Genomic DNA, 6,902 nt, shown 5'->3' with positions numbered 1-6,902 from the left:
CCGCGGCCAGGCCCGCAGCGCCACTTCCCCACGGTGGTCCGCGGAGCTGCCGTGGGGCTGTGGGAGCCGGCTGTCACTTGCAGGGGGATGAGAAGTCCCTAAGGATGGAGGTGGGAGGTTTGCCCGGAAACTGGGGGGGAATCCCACCAGGCACAGGTGGGAAAGGAGGGAATGTGCTCATTCATTCGGTTATTCTTTCTTAGACAAATATTTTTTGGAGCCCTACTGTGTGCTGAGCAACTGCTCTGACGCTAGGGACGTGCCGTGAATGAAACAGCCGACTGCTCTGCGCTGGGGAAGCCGCGCGCACTGCAGGGGGCCAAGTGTGACAAATCCACAAAGAACTGTACGCGGTCAGGTGCTGACATTCCTGCCCGGTGCTGACACCCTGCGCAGCAGAGAAATGCAGCCGGATCGGGAGGAGAGCGAGGGGGCTCTGGGGTGCTGATTGGGAGGCGGGAGGACTCTGATGAGGCCACAGCCCAGGAGAGGTGGGTTCCACAGCCCAGGCGGCCATGTCCAGGGCCCCTTGCACCGCACCACCTTTCATCGGGCAGCCAGGCCTGGAGACGCCGCCCGCCGCCCTTGGCAGTGTCTTCATTCATCTAAACACGGGCCCCCTTGGGAAGAATGTCAGCAGAAGCAGGGAACCGCCAGCACCTTAGAGAGATTAACCATCCAGGGAGAGTGGGCCCCCGGTTTTAGCCCAGCGTGGACAGATGTGTATCTCCCCACTGCCTGCACCTAGTAGGTGCTCAATAAACACTTTTTTAAAAAATATATTTTATTGATATTTTTTTTTACAGAGAGGAAGGGAGAGGGATAGAGAGCTAGAAACATCGATGAGAGAGAAACATCGATCAGCTGCCTCCTGCACACCTCCCACTGAGGATGTGCCCGCAACCAAGGTACATGCCCTTGACCGGAATCGAAACCGGGACCCTTCAGTGGGGGTCGACGCTCTATCCACTGAGCCAATCCGGTTTCAGCAATAAACACTTTTTAAATGAACAAGGGAGAAAGCCCACAGAGCGCACAGGTCGGCTGGCGGGTCTGGCGTTTGCGCGTGTACGGCTGGCTCCGTGGAAACGCGCCGAGAGGCAGATGGGGAGGGTGGGGGCTGCCACCCGTAGCAGGTGATGAAGGAGCAGAAGCAGCAGTGCGGCTGCCCAGGCGGAAGGGCTCTTGCTAATTGTGAAACGCATTTGGCTTTGTCACCGGTGCCCTCGCCGGGCGTTGCTCAGAGCAGAATGGACGGGCCACGGCGCAGTTACCCACACAGGCCACGCAGGTGGTCAGGACGGGAAAGCCTTCCTCTCCTTGTGGAGACGGAGCCACCTCTCGGCCGCTCCCCGGGGATGGTGGTTTTGTGTTGGTGGAGAAAAGGCCAGCCGACCCCCGGAAGGTCATCGCAGAGGCCTGGCTCCGGAAAGGGGCCACTGCAGCGACCCCCACGCTCTCCAGCCCCAGCCCAGAGGTCCTGCCCCCTGAAGAGGCAGGGACTCCCCTGAGTCAGACGGCCACCTCGAGCTCATCTCGGGGCTCCTGCCTCACCCTAAAAAGGGAAAACCCTGACATCACCTCTAGAGTAATCTTGTAGGTCAACATGGAAAAGGACGCTTCCCCGAGTCTGACCTCGTCCTCCACGGCTGTTACCAACATGAACGGCGCAGTGCGGCTATTGCAAATTAACCCCACAAAGGGCCGCCAGCGGGGAAAAATGGGACCCTGCCCGCCCCCCACCCCGTGTGGGCAAACTGCTCACTGCCCGTGGAGGAGACCCGGAAAGACACGGGGCTGCACGCATTACCTGTCCAGGTCTATGTCACAGGGCCATTTGGGCGGCAGAGCTCCGAGGATTCAGGGCCAAAGGGAAATCCAACACGTGTTAGAACTTGTTCTCGAAACAGCATGGGGAGAGAAGGGGGGACTCAAGGACCCATAGCATGGGCAGTTCCCAAAAGATGATCATGTTCCCAAGTTCCTTCTTTCTTCTCTTTTTAAAATGTACGTTTATTGATGTCAGAGAGGAAGAGAGGGGGAGGGAGAGAGAGAAACATCCATGATGAGAGAGAATCATGGATCGGCCGCCTCCTGCACGCCCCACACTGGGGATCGAGCCCGCAAATCAGCATGTGCCCTGACCGGGCATCGAACCATGACCTCCTGGTTCATAGGTTGACGCTCAACCACTGAGCCACACTGGCCGGGCCCAATCAATCTTTCTTATTGATTTCAAAACGAATGCTCGTTTCATGCTGATCGTTGACCTGGCAGGTGTCTTGCTAATCCCTGGTGACAGAGTGAGGGGTGCTGCGCCATCACCCCCCACGCTTAGGGTGACCTTGTACGCTTACCCGCGCGGGGAGCTTTGCCGAGTCCCTCCGGGTGCATCACGGGCGGCACTTGAAGTGACATCAACACGGAGCACAGGTCGCAAGTGCCCCGTGAACGTCTGTCAAAGAAGCACATGGGGCTGTGGGTTGGATAGCAAACCAGTTGTCAGGTTGAGGGAGAGAAGAACCCGCCACCCAGCTCGACGGAGCAGGAGTGTGGCTGAGAGCACAGACTCCCGAGGCAGCGGCCCACATCCTGCCGCCGAGCTGTGCCACCCAACCCTCCGTGTGCCTCCGTTTCCCTGACTGTAAAGTGGTGGTCATCACGCAGTACCTGCCTCAGAGGGCTGCGGGAAGAATTCAATAAGCCAGCACAACTAAAACACCGAGAAACATGCTGAGCGGTCTTTTTTTTTTTTTAATCTTTACCCGAGGATATGGTTATTATTATTATTTTTTTTTAGGGAGAGAGAGAAACGTTGATATGAAAAAGAATATCAATAGGTTGCCTGCCGTATGCGCCCCGAAACCCGCAACCTAGGGAATCGAACCCGCGACCTTTCGGTGTATGGGGTGACGCTCCAACCAACTGAGCCACTCCAGCCAGGGCAAGTGTCTGCTGTTTTAAGCCACCAGGTGTGTGGCCGTTTGGGGCAGCGGCCACAGGACACGAATGCGGGTGGCAATCTGAGTCTCCCCGTTGGAGGGGACAGAAGAGCCGGCTTTGGTTCCCGAGCCTGCGTGTGTGGTCTGGCCTTTGCCCACGAGAAAACTACTTGGTATCCTTTCTGCTCTCAAAGAGTTGAAATTCCTCGGCCCAAGACTTGATATCATCGGTGGAGGGGAAACCGAGTCGCAGAGCAGAGAGGTCATCCTCAAGGTCACGTGCGGAAGTGGCAGGGGCAGATTGCTCATCTCCCAGGGGCGATGACAGGCACCGAGAAACCACAGGACGGAGACTCTGAAGACCCACCTCTCACTGGCCGGGCGACCTTGGGAGGGGCCCTGCCATGTCCCGGGCCTTGGTGTCTCTGTCTGTGAAATGGAGGGATTTGGCTGCGCGCTCTGCGAGGTCCCTTCCACTGTGACACTCCGTGGGTGCACGGCCACCCCCTGCCACGGCGAGGGGTGCAGCATGGCCTGCCCTCGGCTCCGTCCCCCAGCACAGCCTCGCAGGCTGCTGGGTGCAGTGCTGGCGCGGTGCCGGCCACGCCGGCCCTGGTGCATTGCAGCCCCGGCCCTGTCGGTCCCCGGCAGATGCAGAGCCGTCCCTCCTGGTCCTGCTCAGAAACGAGCTGCACACCAGCTCTCACTTCAGTGATGAAATGCACCTGCAGTCGATGCAGGGGGTCCTCCTGAACCACGTATTTAGGGGCCTCAGTCATCGGCCCCGTGCCCCCCCACCCCCACTTTCTCCTTTATAATCCTTTCTCACACTCCCAGTTTGCATTACATTCAACGTCTGGGGACTCCTTCCTTTCCCGCACCCTCTCCTGCCTCTCGGCTTCTCTATTCCGCGCCCTCTCCTGTGCATTATGTCAGGAGGCACTGTTTTAACCAGATCTGCGTTTAAAGCGCGTCTCTCTCCTGGAACGTTCCCTCCCGTGAAACCCGTCTCAACCCGAGACGATGCTGCCTCGGTGGAGGCGGGAGCCAGAACTTCCAGAATCCCAGACACATCGGGACAAAACTCACTTTGTGGCCATCTTGTACGTGTCACATGCATGCCACATTTTAAGTGGCGTTCTCCGGAAGGAAAGTGGGAAAGACCGATTTCCCAAACTGTCGAAAATGCGGGCAGAGAGGAATTGTCCCATTCTCTTTACCCCGGGTCGACGGCTGTCCTTTTTTAAGGCAAGTGATGGTGTGGGCTTGTCTAAAGCAAATCAGACCATCACGCCTCTCCTCTCTCTGTTCCTTCCCCGGGGCGTCAGGCTGCAATTCTCAAACTTCCAAACAAGTGCCACCTTCTCCAAAATGTGGGCTCCGTAGGGACGGAATTACGAATTCTGCAGTCCCAGTCACCCTCCCCCGGCCCCCCTCCGCCCTCTCTCTCTCCTGCCAGAAAAGCATCTTAGGTGAACCGATGCGGGAGGTGGAGCGAAGCCTTGGACCTGGTTGTGAGGAAGTGCGGGCAGGGAGGAGGCTCTTTGGAGATGCGGCTCAGTCGGAGCAGGCGTCTTGCAGTGTCAGGGGTTTAAATTAAACAGGGGGGCGGGGGAGAGACCATCCCCGCACCGGCTGCAGCCAGACTCCCGCATCCTCTCCGTGCAGGACCCAGCTGACACTTCGGATCGGGCTGCCTCCCCAGCTGCAGTCTGCAACTTGCGGGCGGCGGGCAGGACGCGGCGCGGAGGAGCGGAGGAGAGAGGTAACTTTCGGGGAGGCGGGAGGCGCGTGTGGGTTCCCTGAGGCCAGGCTGCTCAGCCTCCGCGCCTCGGCTAGGCGGAAGGACGCCTCTCCTTGGGGTTTTAGTCCTCGTTCTCCGCCGAGACGCTGGAGCCGGCTCCCTGCACTTTGCACAAACTCCGGGCTCCGTGAACTTCCTCCGGGCCCTTCCCCGCCGGCTTCCCGGCCGCGCAGCGTGGGGAGAGCTGAGTCAGTTCACAGGAGTCAGATTCTCGAAATAATTGTAAAATGCTGCTCGCGTTATTATTTTCAAATGGGTGTCTTTCTCGTGTTGTTTTGCACCTTGCATTTGAATTAAGCTACAAAGAATCCAAGTTTGTGGCAGAAATTTGAGGGGGGGGGGCGGTGAGGATGAAAAAAATCCTTCTCCATTGCAGCCTGCTGCGGAGCCGGCCACCTGGCTCGCCGCAGAGGCTGCCGCGGTGCGGGCGGCCTGGCTTCACCCCGCTGGAGTCTGGGCCTCCGATTCCCACCCCCTGGCTTCTCCAAGCCCCCTGCCCCGTCCTCCGTCTGCTTGCCCACCCACCCTCCACAAAAGACCCCGGTAAGTGAGCGGGTGTCCGTGACACTCGGGGTTTGAAGGAGAATTTGGACACTGCAGCTTTAAGAATGCCGTACTGCGAAATCTTTCTCCTTCAAGTGACTGCAGAACCGCAGCAGCGGCGGCAGCCGAGGTGGGGGGAGGGGGGAGGAGGGAAAGGGGAGGCGGGGAGTAGGATGAGGGGGCAGGGGGGAGGGATACCCACTCTCAGTCAGACGTTGGGCTGGGTACCTGGGACCGGGGAGCGCTGAGCCCCCTGCAAAATCTCAGGCACAATCAGGACCTTACTTGGTGGATGTCCCTCCCGCAGGCTTGGGCCGGGGGACCCCGCAGACTTACGATGAGTTTGCACGAGTCCCTGTCTTGGTGCGTGCGTTCCGCCTGGTGGGCTGGCTCTCTGAGCTGTTCTCCGAGGCAATCGGAGATCTCTCCGGCCTGGCTGAGCCCTGGGGACACAGCCGCAGCCTGGCGGCCTTGTTACCTGGGGGTGGAGCTTTTATTCTTTGGGGTTTACCGAGACAAGCTTTGGAGGGAAACTCAAAACCATGATTGCGACTGCAGGGGCGCAGGCTGCAGCATTGACGAGGGACGAACCCCCTCTGTGTCTGTGGGTGTTGAGTGACGCTGTGCGGGGTGCCGGCAGTTGCGGTGGCGGAGGGGGGGGGTGGTGCTCCAGAAGGGGCTCACCGAGGCGGGGATCCCACAGAAGCAGCAGACAGCGCTCTCGGGGACAGGGCTCTGGCTGGGGAAACGCACGCAGCCCTGGCACCCCGTGGTCTGGGGCCAGGCGCTTCCCCACCAGCCAAGGACAGCCCGCAGCCAGCTGCTGCCTCAGTGGGTGCCGGCGGAGGTCTCCCAGGCTGCACTGCTCGCGTGGCATCCCCAGACAGACGGTGCTTGGACCGGGGTCTGCATTGGGGGTGACGCCATGCGAGGCTGATGGTGGCATCTGCCCAGGTGGTCCCGGGCACTGGGGGCACTGAGCTCCTCAAAACTCCACCTGCAGCACAAAGGTGTCCTTTTACAATAATAACAACAAAAATTAAAAAAAATAAAGCTGTAGGTCTCACAGTAAATCAGCTCCACCTCTCAGGGGCAGCAAACCTCTCGGATAGAAATGACCCAGGCAGCCCCCCAACAGCCGGGACCAAGGCTGCCAGGGCCCTGACCCCGAGGGCTGCTGCCTTGGGCTCTGTCCTCACACAGACAGGAGCCGCCTGGAGGGGAGGCTCGTGGTGAGAAAGCCCTGCCCCACTGCAGGGGCCGCTGGGGGTGAGGGGCTCCGGTCAAGCCTTCTGTCGGACAAATATGTCGGAGGGACTGAGACCGCACGGCCGCCGACTGGACAGTGCTCTGCGGTGAAAGCGGCCCCCTCCCCCACTTTGGGGTGCCTTCCTGCTTCTCTACGGTCAAAACCCCCATTCGGCCCCACATCCCCTGCGTCCGGCCCCACCCGTCTTGATACACCCCTGTGTCTTTAAGGCCACCTCCGACCTCTGCTCCCAATCCGTGGTGTTTGCAGGGCCCCTGGAGCGACACTCAGTCACTGGATGTTTCTGGACTGGCACCCGGAATGAGAAAGGCTCGGAGCCCGATGAGCCGCTGGGGGCTGCGTG

General features: G+C 59.7%; 1 long non-coding RNA gene across 1 annotated transcript; it reads right to left on the bottom strand.

Moving 5' to 3' along the window:
• Positions 1-771: 771 nt before the first annotated feature.
• LOC308241569 lies at positions 772-6,305 on the bottom strand. The gene is made up of 3 exons (XR_013959868.1): positions 5,626-6,305; positions 2,358-2,455; positions 772-1,996 (listed from the first exon to the last, which is right to left on the bottom strand). It is a non-coding gene; the product is annotated as an uncharacterized lncRNA (long non-coding RNA).
• Positions 6,306-6,902: the final 597 nt, after the last annotated feature.

The sequence above is a fragment of the Plecotus auritus genome (genome assembly GCF_963455305.1).
Source record: "Plecotus auritus genome assembly, chromosome: 2".
NCBI classification, from domain to species: domain Eukaryota; kingdom Metazoa; phylum Chordata; class Mammalia; order Chiroptera; family Vespertilionidae; genus Plecotus; species Plecotus auritus.
This window is presented reverse-complemented; position numbering and strand designations above follow the sequence as displayed.